Source organism: Sciurus carolinensis, chromosome 7 (genome assembly GCF_902686445.1).
Source record: "Sciurus carolinensis chromosome 7, mSciCar1.2, whole genome shotgun sequence".
NCBI classification, from domain to species: Eukaryota; Metazoa; Chordata; class Mammalia; order Rodentia; family Sciuridae; genus Sciurus; species Sciurus carolinensis.
Genome location: NC_062219.1, coordinates 110,330,759 through 110,345,044, shown reverse-complemented (window position 1 = coordinate 110,345,044; position 14,286 = coordinate 110,330,759).

Genomic DNA, 14,286 nt, shown 5'->3' with positions numbered 1-14,286 from the left:
GAATGGATGTCAGACCAATCAGAATGTGGGTTGACCTGAGCAACTAACACAGCCATGCTAGTGCCCACCAGCTGAGGAGCCGCCCAGTTCAGATGAATACTTGGGATAATTAATTCCAGGAGGGACTTTCTACTACTAAGAATTTTCAAAAGTGTGATAGGTTTGTTGAGTTTATGGTTAAGTCCTTATAAGCACTTCCTCAAGGCAAGGTTGACCTTAGAACATTGCATGGCGCTTGCAGTGAGACATCTTCATGGGGGAGTAAGATGGCAGCTGGAGTTTGGCCCTGGCCACCACTCCTCTGCTGTGGATTTCCAAGCAATGCATATGTGGGCCAGAGGGAGACAGAAAGACACCAAATTCCCTAGAGAGGGCAGGGAGGCTGATACGCTGACATCCACATGTGCACACTCACTCGGCACTCCACGCTGGTTAGTGCTACTGAGCATGAGGGGAGCCGGGCTGGGCTGGCAAAGGCATTGTTCATTGTATTGCGAGTGACATGAAATCCACCGTTTGACAGCTAGCCCACATAGCTGTGGTGATGCGAAAGGCTTACTTTAGATCATGCATTCCACTGCTGTGCATGGATTAATATGGCTTTGAAAGGGTTTTTCTTTCTTTCTTTCAAATTTAATATGGGAGTATATAAGGAAGAACATGGTAGCAATTAGCTACAGCCATGAATTTTATGAGCAGTTTGCTAGAAACCACATTAATGCCTCCACGGGTAGTGCTGAGATCAGATTTGCTGTATTATTATTTTTTTTCTTTTCCCCTTTTTCCCTCTTAAAAGGCCAGTCCAAAGCCCCAGGATGGTGTCAGGTGGGTGGCCCTCATGACCAAGTTTCTTTTTTCTAGAGCAGATAGCCCAGTTCATCCCTAACTTGGATCCTGCACAGAACTGCTGGTGGGTCAGCCCTACCTGGAGCCCTGAATAGCTAGAAGGATGAGAAATAAATCTATCCCTGCTTTTGTTGGGCAGAGAGAAAACCCTGCAGGAAGTGTCCACAGAGAAGTGGTACCAGCGAAGAAAAAAATCCTGCATGTTTCTTAATTTTAGCTTGGGGAACTAAAATGTTGGCATTAGCTTGGAAAAAAAATGGAAATGAATAGTCTTTATAAATTCTCAGGAAGCATGCAGTTGGTTTAAAAATATTTTACCAGAAGCCAAGGGAAGGGGTAGGTTTTGGATAAAGGGACAGGATGTAGGAAGTAAACACTGCAGCTTCCTGGGAACACGTAGAGAAGCCAATTGAGGCCTGTGCCTAAAAATCGCTTCGATGTTTGGAATGTTGGAAGAAACAAAAATAAGTTTGATACCAAGACACAAAGCTTAATCAGTCATGGAAGAAGCACCTGTAAACACAACGAGAGTTAAGAGGTAGTTCCAGTCCCAGGAAGGCACCACCCAGTGCAAGAGGTAAATGGAAAATCCAAACCAACCAAGCAAAGTAAGCAAGAAATACCTCAGTTTGCTTGAGGAAAAAGATTGAAGGTGGTTAGAGCATAGCTTTCACTTCTGAAGGAGCTCCGAAAGTAGAATCAGGAAGGTAAACTGAGGCCTCTTCTATGATTAGGGCCCGGGACAAGCCCTCTGTGGACCAGAGAGGTCATAACTGCATTGAGAACAAGGGCTCGCAAGCCCTCTCATGACAAGTGAACTGGAAGTTATGGCTAATGTCTGGGACCCTCTTTAGCTTTTTGACTGAAGCAGAGATGCAGGTTGACTATAAATGAAAAGTGAAGGATCAATAAGAAAATGCTACCACATTAGCATATTCCCCCCTTAAAATATTCAAAACTATAATGATTTGTTAATGCTCCTCATTTCAAATACTGCCATGAAGTGGTATCCTTCTGACTGATAAGAACTGAAAATTCATGATGTAAATCCACGGCGACTTGAATCTCTAACTCACTAGAATCCCAAGCACATCTGATTCTTGGCATTGTTTGAATGATGAGACTGATACCATCAAATATCATGTGATAGAGGCATGATTAAATGGCCTGTTCCCTGACATTTCCTAATGAAAATGTACGTTAGCTCATGACATGCATATTTCAGAAACAGAGAAACAGACTCAGTAATGTGGCTCATTGGAAACATTCCCCAGTTAAAGAGTTTTCTGACTTGGGTTCAGCTTTTTTAGAATGAGACATCTTATAAAACTTCTGATGCATCAGCTAAATATTGTCAGACTTGAAAGAGGCTATAATAAACATGTGTGTCAGAGTTAAAAGAGTATCATTGGTTTAAAATGTAATCATCGTACTCTAAATGTAAATGTGATTTAAAACGTAATCACCCTCGTCCTCCTCTCAAATGAAGCAAAATCAAACACAAAGTCAATGTTAATAGAAAAAATAACTTGTGGTGGGTGCTTAAGTTCTCATTTTATTTTTTTTAAACCGTGATGTATGTTATATAAACTCTTTTTGATATCTTTCACAGTGAAAAAAAAAGGTTTAAAAAATTAACATGTTGCAACTGAGCTAACTTCCCTCCTACACACGTGGGCGGGTACACACACACACACACACACACACACACACACACACTCCTACTTAGTATTAGTCAAATCCTCATAAAATTTCTAGCCCAGGCCTCGACAATTTGAGTGACACAGAGAGTCATGAAAATAATGAGTTAGAAACCAGCAGCCATGAGGGAAAGCTGAAGGCATTGGCGTCATTTAACCTGGAGAAGACAAGGACCCCGGTGATTTAATAATGGCCTCCCAGTTTATGGAGGGTTATTATGCAGAAGATGGTGTCCAGCTGTTTTTCATTTCTAGTGAAGACAGGAAAAAAAAAAAAAAATCCAAAACCGAGAGGCTAGAATTGCATCAGGGGAGATTAGGGTGAGAGATGAAGCAGGTCTTGGTTGATAGGGTTGCGCGACTGGAATGAACAACCAAGGAGAATTATGAAATCCTCCTCTTTGGAATTCTTAAATTAATGTGATCTGCGTGAATCAACGTGGTGGAATGGTTTTCTTATCGGCCTGCAAGCCAGTCGAGGGAAGGCCTAGCTGGTGATCCTGGAGGCCAAGTCCCCCGATGCGCCATGATTCTTGAGTCCAGGCATCGCCTGTGGCAGGGAACCCAGAGCCCAGCGCCAGGAGCCCGCAGCCTGTGGCGGAGCCGCCAAGCCTGTGTGCTGGGGGAGCTGACGCTTCGCGTTCCTTTCCACTCGGATGGCTCCAGAGTCATTTAGGATCATTCTTACTGCCAACTGCCACCTTGAAATAGGAAAAGTATTTTAAACAAATCCTCCAGGACGGGCAGGCGGAGTACGCCTGTGCAGTACTCAGAATACGTGGTCACCGGACACCTCCTAGAGACCGCAGGGCTCGAGGCGCCACAGAAAGAGAGGTGGGCCACAGGAAGATTTGGACATTAAACTTATCATCTCTTTCTCCTTTTGAGACCTAGTTTGGATATAGAAGCAAAATTTTTTCGATGACTAGATCTCACCCTCCTCCCCTTCTTTCTCTTGCATCTTTTTCTTTCTCTCTTGAGTTCTTCCAAACTTCTTGAGAGCTTGAAAAAAAAAATTAAAGCATGATAATTAGGTCTGAGAGGCAAACCCAGAGAATTGGAAGGAGGCAATTAAATTTTTTTGTTGTTGTTAAAAAATAAAAGTCTAGGGCTTTGTCTTGGTTATAAAAGGCCATTCTCATTCGTGTCTGTTTTAAATATATTTCTTAAGGTGATGAAACATCCCAGGGAATGGGGCTGTATGTGAAGAGATTTGCGAGGAAAGAAGGATTTTAAAGGATTTTCTTTAATTTTTTTTTTTTTTTAAATTTTCCATCTTTCTTAACATTCTCACCAAACAGCCCAACCTCATACTTAAAAGGAGCTGGGCGGGACCTGTACCTGAGGGAGACCTCTCCTCAGCCCAGCAGGCTTTCCATACATGATTTTTCTGGAAATGACCTCTTTCCATACACTACCTCTGAGTCACGCCTCATCAAGAGTGATGACTGTCATCTCTGGTGTTCAGATGCTGCTGAGAATCGGGAGGATATTTTGAGCCCTGGAATTCGGGCTCTGCCACATGTTTGGATTAACAACCAGTTAAACCTTGCTAAGGCAATATTTTTCTATGCAGTTAGTTTTTATACTAAACAAGGTTTGTAGTAATTGGATGCCCTACTTGAGCAAAACTGTTTACCAGAAAATAAATCACTCCTGGCATTAAGAAAACACAAGCCCAGGGATCCGCCAGCGCAGCATCATCCCGCTCATTTCTCATAAACCTAGCCCCAAACATGTGCATTCTCATCTATGATGACTTATGCTTTGAATTGTGGTCTCTTTATTTCCATGCCCATTATAATGCTTACCTAAACATTTCCCTCTGTTTAGCTGCGGTGCTTCTGGTAATGACTTCTCTTTGGCTGCTGGGAAGCAATTGCCAGCCTTTAGCAAGCCCTATGGAAAAAGAAGGAGAGAGGGAGGGAGGGGGAGAGGGACTCAAAGATTGGAAAGAGCGGAGGAGGGGGAGCAGAAAAGAAGCATAATTTTTTCATAACTGGCTATAGAATTTCAGAGAATTAGAATTTGAAACAACTTCAAGGTTATCTGAGTTAGCCTCTGCGATTTGTAGGTGAGGCCAGTGGGTACAAGACTGGGACCAGGTGATACAGGAGGCAGAAGCTGGAGTGTGCACTCAGGACTCCCGTGGGCCTTTGCTCTGACCGACATTTCTTCTGTCCTCCATATTCTTCTCTTTCTCTGGGGATCTTGACTATCCAAAGAGGAATGAAATGCAAGTTGTAGTAGGCCAGGTTCTCTAAGGAAGAGAGTTTGGAACTGAGCTCAGTTTTAGGTTGTTCCTTCACAGTTAACTCTAGAGTCGGCAAGTTCCAGGGAGCAGGATCATGTGCTGATAGTTATGGACTTGTGCCTACTACCAAGGGTCCTGTCGGAAGTCTGACAGTAGTGTAAAGACAGTCAAAACCATCAAGAAGCCGTTAGTTATATAAATATCAGGGCAAATCAGGAAAATAATGAAAACATGAGGTTTTCAGACTTTGAGAAGTTCATTGAGTTCTTATGGAAATTAAAACAACATTTTCTCCTTTGCCGGGGTCTGAATGTTTGTACCCCCCTTCAAACCCCCAAATTTACGTGTTGAAATCCTAACTCCTGAGGTGATGACATTAGGAAGTGGGAATTTCAGGAGGTGACTAGGTCATGATCATGGAGTCCTTGTGAATGGGATTTGTGTCTTTATAAGAGTCCAGAGAAGAGGGCCTCAACCCTTTCCTCCAGGTGAGGTCCTATGGAGAAGGCACTATCTAGAGCTCCAGTTAGTAGGCGTGGCTCTCAATGGCTTTCTCCAAATGAGAAGGCCTGTTTCAAGTCAGTTATGCTCAGAAACTACAAATGCTATAAAAGAAGGAACATACCCCTAATAATAATAATAATAAATAATTAGAATTAACCTCCTTCATTGCTTTAGTTTGTCTTTGGCAACTTGAGTATTTTTGAAGTATTTACTGCAAATGTGTATTTTTTACAATTCATGTTTTTGAGAATCTAAGAATAAGTTGCAAAGTTTGAGAAGATTGAATCATTAATAAAGTAGGCACATTTTTTTCCTTCAAGTAGACTTTTTCGTTCAATCTAACTGTGCTCTGTCTTTTGTCAGAGAGACTGGGGTCATGGATGAAACCTTGAGAGAGTTCCTCCTGTTCAATTATTTCTATGATAAATCCATTCATATGGAACTGGGTTGCACTTGAATTCTAATGCTGAAACCACTTTGTTTAGGCTCAATTTGCATAGACTAAAAATGTCTTGAGATCTGGGACAGAAATATTGGACCAACCATATTATCTAGAATTTTTCTTTGCAAGCTCTATGTATTAAATACACTTGAATGAAGAAATCCACAAATGATTGGTATCAGAATAAATCATTTCAGTGCATATATGATTAGGTGTTCCTGCTGTGTCCTTCCCAAGTGTGAGAGGCACAGATCGAGACATACAGACTTGTATAATAGTACATGGTTCCTGCCCTCATGGAATAAACACACTGCATAGGGCAGAGCCACCATCAGAGTTTTCCTCTTGGTGACATTACGCGTCAAGTCAGCCTGTGTGGTCACCATGATCTCCCGTGGGCCCCATCACTCAATAGAGGTCACATTAGGCTAGCCAAGGTTCCTACCATTTCTCCTTGAAAACCCTGACTCCAACCCTGGGTTAGTCAACTTTCTATCACTGTGACAAAATACTTGAGATAATCAACTTATAAGGGAAAAAGGCTTATTTCAGCTCATGATTTCAGGGGTTTCAGTCTATCATTGGTTATTCCTCTGGCTTTTGGTCTTGTGGTAAGGCAGTACGTCAAGGCAGACAAAGCTGCTTACTTCATGGTGACTGGGAAGTGAGAAAAAATATTTAAAAAGAGGACAAGAAAGAGAACAGTTTCCAAAATTGCCTTTGAAGAAACTCCCCTAATGACCTTAACCTCTTAAAGTTTCCACCACCTCCCATAGTGCTACAAAGGGGAAATCAAGCTCTCAACACATGAGCCTTTGGGAGTCACTGAGCCAAACCATGGCAACTTCCTTTCCAACTTTCTACCCACTTCCCATGTCAAGGCACTGAGTAGCACCACTGTAGTTATTGGGTGGGTGTCTTAACCCCTTTGACACTTAACAAATATTACTAGGGGAAAGCCATCTGAAATCACAATTTTTGTAGGACAGAAATAGTCATCTATTGACAATTTCATATGGTTCGATCAAATACTTAGCATTTTGTATGAAAAGTAGATAATCCATAAGCTTTTGGAGGATCTTTAAAGATTTTTAAAAAAATTTTATTTTTACAAGAAGTCCCTCTTTCAGGACTCTCCTTTACCAGACTAGGCCCATTCTTAGAGGCCAATCATTTTTGGTTGACTGTTCTTCCAGGAGGAGAGATGATGAGCGTTGGTTAATTCTAGATGAGGTATCCTGAGCTGGAGAGCTGTTGCTGGTATGAAAAGTATTTTCAAAATTCTCATTTATTTGCCAAAACACTCTGATTTTGGATAAATACATCATAAAAATTTAGAAGCACATACAACTATATGAAAAGATTTTAGTAGCTCACAGTGATGTTTTTGGAGGGCCTGTTTTTACTATAACCCCTCTAAAATCCACGCTCTTGTCCTAGTTTGAAATTCCACTGACTGATTTCATTTAAATTGAGTAACATTCAGTTAGTTTTTTAAAAAACTAGTTTTTAAAATAACTAGTAATGCACGATCAGATAGATATTAAATTAACAAAATGAAGAGGAAGAGGAGGAAGGAAAGAAAATTTAAACCACCACCATAAGACGAACTGATTTTAATCTTCAGTGAAGATTCTTCTAGACTTTTTTGCAAAGAGATGATACTTTGAAAATGCAAATATTCTTGGGAGGCCGAGGGAAAACTATTCATCACCCATAATTTACAGGGGACAAATTTAATCAGATGATTTCAGAACTAGGTGACTTGAAAATATTTAGAACTATTCCTCAAATGATTTTATCCCCAGGGAACATTTGGTGATGTCTGGAGACTTGTTTGATGGTCATACTTAGGGCTGCTCCTGGCATCTGTGAGTAGAGGCTAGAGATGTCACTGACACTGTTCCATGGCCAGGACAGTCTCTCACAACAGATAGAATCATGCTGAGTGTCACACATTGTTGGTGGGACTGCAAATTGGTGCAACCACTCTGGAAAGCAGTATAGTGATTCCTCAGAGAACTTGGATTGGAACCACTATTTGACCCAGTTATCTCACTCCTCAGTATATACCCAAAGGACTTAAAATCATCATACTACAGGACACAGCCACATCAATGTTTATAGCAGCTCAATTCACAATGGCTAAGTTATGGAACCGACCTAGGTGCCCTTCAACAGATGAGTGGATAAAAAAACTGTGGTATATATACACAATGGACTACTACTCAGCCATAAAGAAGAATGAAATTGTGGCATTTGCTGGTAAGTGAATGAAACTGGAGAATATCATGCTATGTGAAATAAGCCAATCCTGAAAATCCAAAGGCCGAGTGTTCTGTCTGATATGTGGATGCTAACACACAATAGGGGATGAGGGAGTGGGGAAGGATGGAAGTTCATTGGATTAGAAAAGGGGAATGAAGGGAAGGGTTGGGGATGGGAATAGGAAAGATAGTAGATTGAATCAGTAATACATTACTTTCATATTTTCATATATGAATACCTGACCAGAATTCTATATCATGTACAACCACAAGAATGGGATCCTATTTGAATGTTATACTCCATGTATGTATAATATGTCGAAATACACTCTACCGTCATGTGTATGTAAAAAGAACAAATAAAAGTATTTTAAAAATAAGTCCCATTACCAGTTTAAAAAAAAAAAAAAGGTACCCAGTGTGATAAGTCAATTTTAGACTAGTTCCCTTGTTTTCCGAGTAAGGAGTACAAAGCTGGAAGATGACTTGCCCAAAATCGCTCAACCACCTGGTGGTGGGTTAGAGGTGGGAACCATTGCTTCCTGCTGCCCTGACCAGAAGTCTCAACTGCAGGGATAAATGTAAATTTTGATAGCCACAGGGGGGCTTTCATAATCAAAAGGGGATAATTCTAAAATAGGGGTCTGAGGGAAAAGATAAATCCAGACAGTAAGGAGAGAGGGCCAGCAAATGGAGGGTGAGATTGAAGAGCTAGAGAGTGTACGAGGGTGTTGAGAGCCAGCCCAGAAGAGCTGCAGAACCAGCTGTGGAGATAGTCCCCAAACAAAGACTGCTTGCTCAGCAATCTTATGTGGCTCTTTCTAAGGTGACCAACTCCTCCCCGTTTGCCTGAGTCTATCCCAATCTTAAAATTGAAAGTCTTGTGTTCTGGGAACATCTTCAGTTCTGGGCAAAACTGAACAGCTTGGTTACCCCGTAGTTCATTTCCCTTACACAAACATAGCTGGCAAGTTATTCTGCCAAAGTGCAAACTGATTTGGTGAACTGAAGAAGCGAAGAGTGCAGGGGACCTCTCTGTACATCTCTGCAACTTTCTGTGAAGATGTAGTTATCTCAACATAAAAGTATTAAAAAAAACTGTAGAGAATATGATCTAAATGAACAACTGATCTCCCAACGGAGACCGCAAGGAACTTTCATGTGCCTTGATGGGACTTTCAGAACAGGAAGCTCTTTATAAAGGTGTCATAAGGAGCCACACCATCACCTGGACACCAACTTCCTGGGGTATATGAAAGTAAGGTGGGTGGTGCTGACCACAGTGCAAATGGACGCAGGCATGGCCATGGAGTTACTAAATCTTTTTCTCATTCAAGTCTTCTTGTGGTGGGAAATATTACATTTGGGGGGACTAAGGAAAGGATAATGGTTTATATAAGAGAAAATTACAGGAAAAGTCTTCACCGAGGGAGTTCACTCGTTCATTCATTCTTGAAGCACCAAACACTCTGCTAAGTGATAGATGTGAAAGTTGAATGGAAGTTCTTCCTTGAAGGGTTTTTGGTCTGGAGACCAAAAGAAAGAAAGGCTTTGAAGAAAAAATATCCCCTTGTTATTTTAACAATGTAAAATATGCTTCTTTGATCAGAAGGGCAACCGAACAGAGTTGAATGCCTTCTATGTTCAGGCTATTGTAGAGACATTTAAAATTTTAGTGTCTGTGTCTTCAGATAGATAAAACAATTGGACTTTACAGAGGCACCTGGGGTTTTCACTGTATGGAAATCTTAAAAGAACATTTTAATTTAATAGAATTTCCATTTTTAAAGACTACCTGGGAGCCTAAATATTGGGTGCAAGTGTTTTTGGCCAGAAGGCTTCTCAATCCTCATTTCTTAGCATTTTAGATTAAGTCCTGGAGAAGTGTTGTCTAATTTTCCACTGGGTGTCAGTGCACAGGACTCTTACAAATAGAAAATGTACTGTTATACGTGGTTTGCTTTCATTATTGCTCCGCGTAGAAGTAAGTATCCCAACCTATTTTGCCTGAAGCTTGTAATTGCTTCCTCGGGGGTTATAAAGGCTTTGGTTTCACTGGTAAGGTCATTCTTCCTGAGAGAAGGAATTCTTGAGACGAATTCATTCTAAGCTGCAAGTGAATGCTACCATATGTTTTACCAAAAGCAGAAGAAAAGTAGAATAGGCACCAGACCATAGCAAGTGGGTCAAGAGAGAAAGGGAATCAGGAAACAGATGGTAATGGGGGAAAGGAGGAAGAAAGGCATAAATATGCTAAAACAGGAACTGGGAGCACTGGAGGCGAACCTTGCCCTTCTCTATATGCTGAGAATTGCCCCAGTGGTCAGGAAGACGGAGCTGCCATATTGTTTTTAGATGTGTCTCTCTCTAGGGATTTGTCTTTAGTCTTTATCAAAGACAATAGAGCTGGAAGAATCCCTGGGGAACTGTTAAAAATTGCCTAGCCCATCTCCAGAGATTCTGAGTCCGTAGGTCTTGGGTGGGACTCAGGCATTAATGTGTCCTTGAAACTCTCCAGGTGACAGCAGTGGTTGAGAACCACCCTTTAACAGGGCCCTCTAATTTTTACAGATGGAGAAATCAAGTCCCTGAGAGATGAGGAAACTGACCAAGGCCCACACAGTTAGACACAGAGGCGGATCTAGCACCCAGGCCTCTTGGCTCCTGTGTAATAATTTTCCAATAATATACTTAGAACCTCCCACATACAAAGTACAAGACCAGGCTTGCTACAGATGCTAGAGAAGTACCACATCTTTCCCTAATGGACTTCTTTTTTTTTAAACACCTCACATGATGCTGGCACATAGTAGCACTTAATAAATATTTGCTGAATGAAGGAGTGTGGCACGTGTTTAATTTTCTCCCCCACTCCCACCAGAAGCATTAAAATAACATGTCTGGAGGTGCTAACGTGAAATGGAATGACTTTCCCATTCAGTCTCTTTTTTAGCATTTGCTACCTTTTTGTGACTCAACCTATGAGCCCATGATTCAGTAGATCATAGCATTCAGGGGGATTTCCATTAAAGTAATGAAGTAGCAGTTGGCTTTTCAGCTTCAAATTCTTTCCCCTTGTTAAAGAAACTGAAACATTATCTTGAGTAGGATTGGCTATTTAAATCCGACTGAATGGTTTTTCAATAGAAGTGATTGAAAAAAACCATTTTTTATTTTTTGAAGGAATTTGTTCCATTCTGTCTTGTGTTTCATTATAAACAGTTTTTTTCTCTTAGCAAAAATTATTCTTCATGCCATAAATGTGTGGTGAATACCTCCCAACCATATTTCCACACAGATCACAGGTCTTTGCCAGTTTTTCTGCACGTAGAGCCTCCACTGATGATGGCTTGGAGCTGAAACCCAACTGAAAGCTACTCAAGTCCTGGAGTGAGAAGGTCAAAGTCACCTTTGATGATTCAGATAGAAATTAGGCGTGGGCCTGGTCTTTCACCTTCCCAGGATGGCTGGTGATGGAGGATAAAGTCCACTTTATACTGGACTTGAGGGTAAGGATCAGGTCGTTTTCTCACTTTGGAGTCTCACACAAAGCCAATGCTTTGAACCGTGCATTCTATCAGGGTGGTGATGCCCCCAAGGGACAAAAATTGATTCTTGAGGCAAAGGGTGTGAAAAAAACCTTATGTAATCCAATGGTTTGTGGCCATGTTATGCAGTGTCTGTGGCATTCATTTTCATAGGGAGATGAGGAAACGTCTACGAAGTTTCCTCAGGGGAATCATAATGAGAGAAAAGAAAAGGTTGAGAAGTCATCCTCTAAATCTATTTATTGACCTTCTAAATAAATGTACGGTGAGAGACAACGGGACGTGCCCAGATAACCACTGAGACATGGTGCTTCCTGACGCCACTTTTTGACAGCTGCGTGGCTAAGGGGAGCCGACATCCCTCTGTTTACCGGCCAAGGGCCGTAAATTCTTCACCTGAGTTTGAGCTGTTCTGTGTTTCCTCAGATCACTTTAAGATTAAAAACCAAGCCACAGGCCTCAGGGATTCTCCTTGGTCTTTTGCCGGCTTGGGTGTAGGAATGGGAGCGCTGTCCCAGCAGGAATGACCTGTGGACGAGGAAGCTGGGTACCGTGACAGCAGCAGGGAAGGAAGCCCAGTGGAGGTTTCGCTGGGGATGAGCCACCAGCTCCCCCTTATTTATAGAGCGTCTAACCAGCTGTGCGTTGGCTCCAGCTGTGGCTCTACCACTGACTGTATTTTGGTAAGATGTGAATCTCTGTCTTCTCGTTTCTCAAAGGAGGATGATAGTAGGTGCCACAGGCACTTCATAGAGTTCTCATTGGTATTAAACGGGAGCATGATACACAGGTCAACAGGGCAAAGTGTAAGCTATTTATTTTGTGTAAGTTATTTCTACCCTGATGGTTGAAATACCATTAGTAACAGATTCACTATGAATCAGCAAGGAAGGATTTGAAGGAGTAAGATCTTCTCATACCCCGGACAGCCCGAGGACCCTGGAGGACTTCCTCCATATGATGCTGCATGTGCCCCTATTTAGATGTTACAGCATCTCAGAGCTGAGACTCTGATCGACCAGCTGTTTCCAGGAAATAATTTTGTATGAGGGAAGGGGAGTACAAGGTGGACAGCTAACCATCTCTGCCACAAAAGAGAATAATTGAAAACGGCACCTAAACTTTCCCTAAATATCATGAGTACCCAGGATGATAAAGCATCCCAGGAGAGTCCCTTGCAAGGTATACTCAGTTCCTCACCTTGTTCCTGTCTCTGTCCTGAGGTTGCTGCTTCAAGTGTGCATTTTGATCTCCACTTCTATTGAGCAAATGTGAATTTCTACATTTGGGAATGTACCACCCCACCTATAGGAGTTTCCCTCACCATAGAATCCAACTCTATAGCAGTTTTCTCCTAAAACAGATTATTATTATTATTATTATTATTATTATTATTATTACTATTATTATTTATTGTGGAATAATCTGCCCTCTTGGGAGTTTCCTGTAGGGGAAACTAGGACAGTAGGGCATTATATAGTAGTCTTTGACACTCCGAGAACTTCAGACCCATCCACAGGGTGTGAGCACAACAAATCTGGCTCCCCTTGAGCTTTCCACATCAGGGTAAGGGGTGGTTACACTCGTATTTTTTCAGTTTTCCTGGAATTTTGTTGGGACACACACACACACACACACATACACACACACATGCACACACACACAATCTTCTGAGGACAAAGATTAATTCTCAGAGAACTTCCACCATGAGAGGCAGAAACACTTTCCTAACCACAACATGATTTGGGAGACTGCTTCTCTCATAGTAGAGTTCACGGTTTCAGTGTTAAGGTTTGTGTATAATGTGTGTGCTTAATTTATCTTTGGTTTTTAAATGTACTCTGAAACCTTCTGAGAGTAAGGATTTTGAAGCATCAGCATTATTATTTCTAATCGTCCAATTGTAGCGTCCTCCTGTTGCCTGGTCAATATAGGAGTCCAGAAGAGTCTCATTCCTCCATTTGAGACCTATTTCCACTTCCTCCCAACAGCCTTCCTCTGGGCATGGGCCTTTGCCTAACCTGTTCCCCTGACTAGAAATGCCCTCTGAATGATTTCTTTTTCATCCTTCCAGATTCAACTCAAGTCTCCTTCCAAGAATCGCTCCCAGCTTCTCTGGCCCACACTGCCCTCTCTTTTTCCATTCTTCCATTATGTTTCAGAGTCATATGAATAATTGTTCTCTGTACTATTTCCTCATCATCAATAGTGACTTTACAGATGCCCATAATAAGCACTTTATAAAAATTTATTGACCGAATGGATGTCAGTGTAAGATTAGAAGCAAGAGAACATTCCTAGATAATTGATGGGAGATGTGTTTTCAAATTTTTTTTTTTGTACCAGGGATCCAGGGATTGAACAGAGGGGTGCTTAACCACTGGGCAACATCCCCAGCCCTTTTAATTTTTTTTTTTGAGTTTGATTCTCACTAAGTTGCTTAGGGCCCAGCTAAGTTGCTGAGGCTGGCTTTGAACTTGGCGATCCTCCTACCTCAGCCTCTTGAGTAGCTGGGATTACAGGTGAGCACCACCATGCCTGGCAAAACTTCTTTGGGAAGAAGGAAGTTATCATATATCTCCTTGTTCTCACTGGTTGTAGAGCTTTGAGCAACTCACCCTACTTCTGTAAGTCTCCATTTATTTGTTTACAAAACAGAGGTCATGATAAGCACTTTTTTTTTCTGGAAAAATCAGAAATAATATAGGAAAAGTGGTTAGCTCCA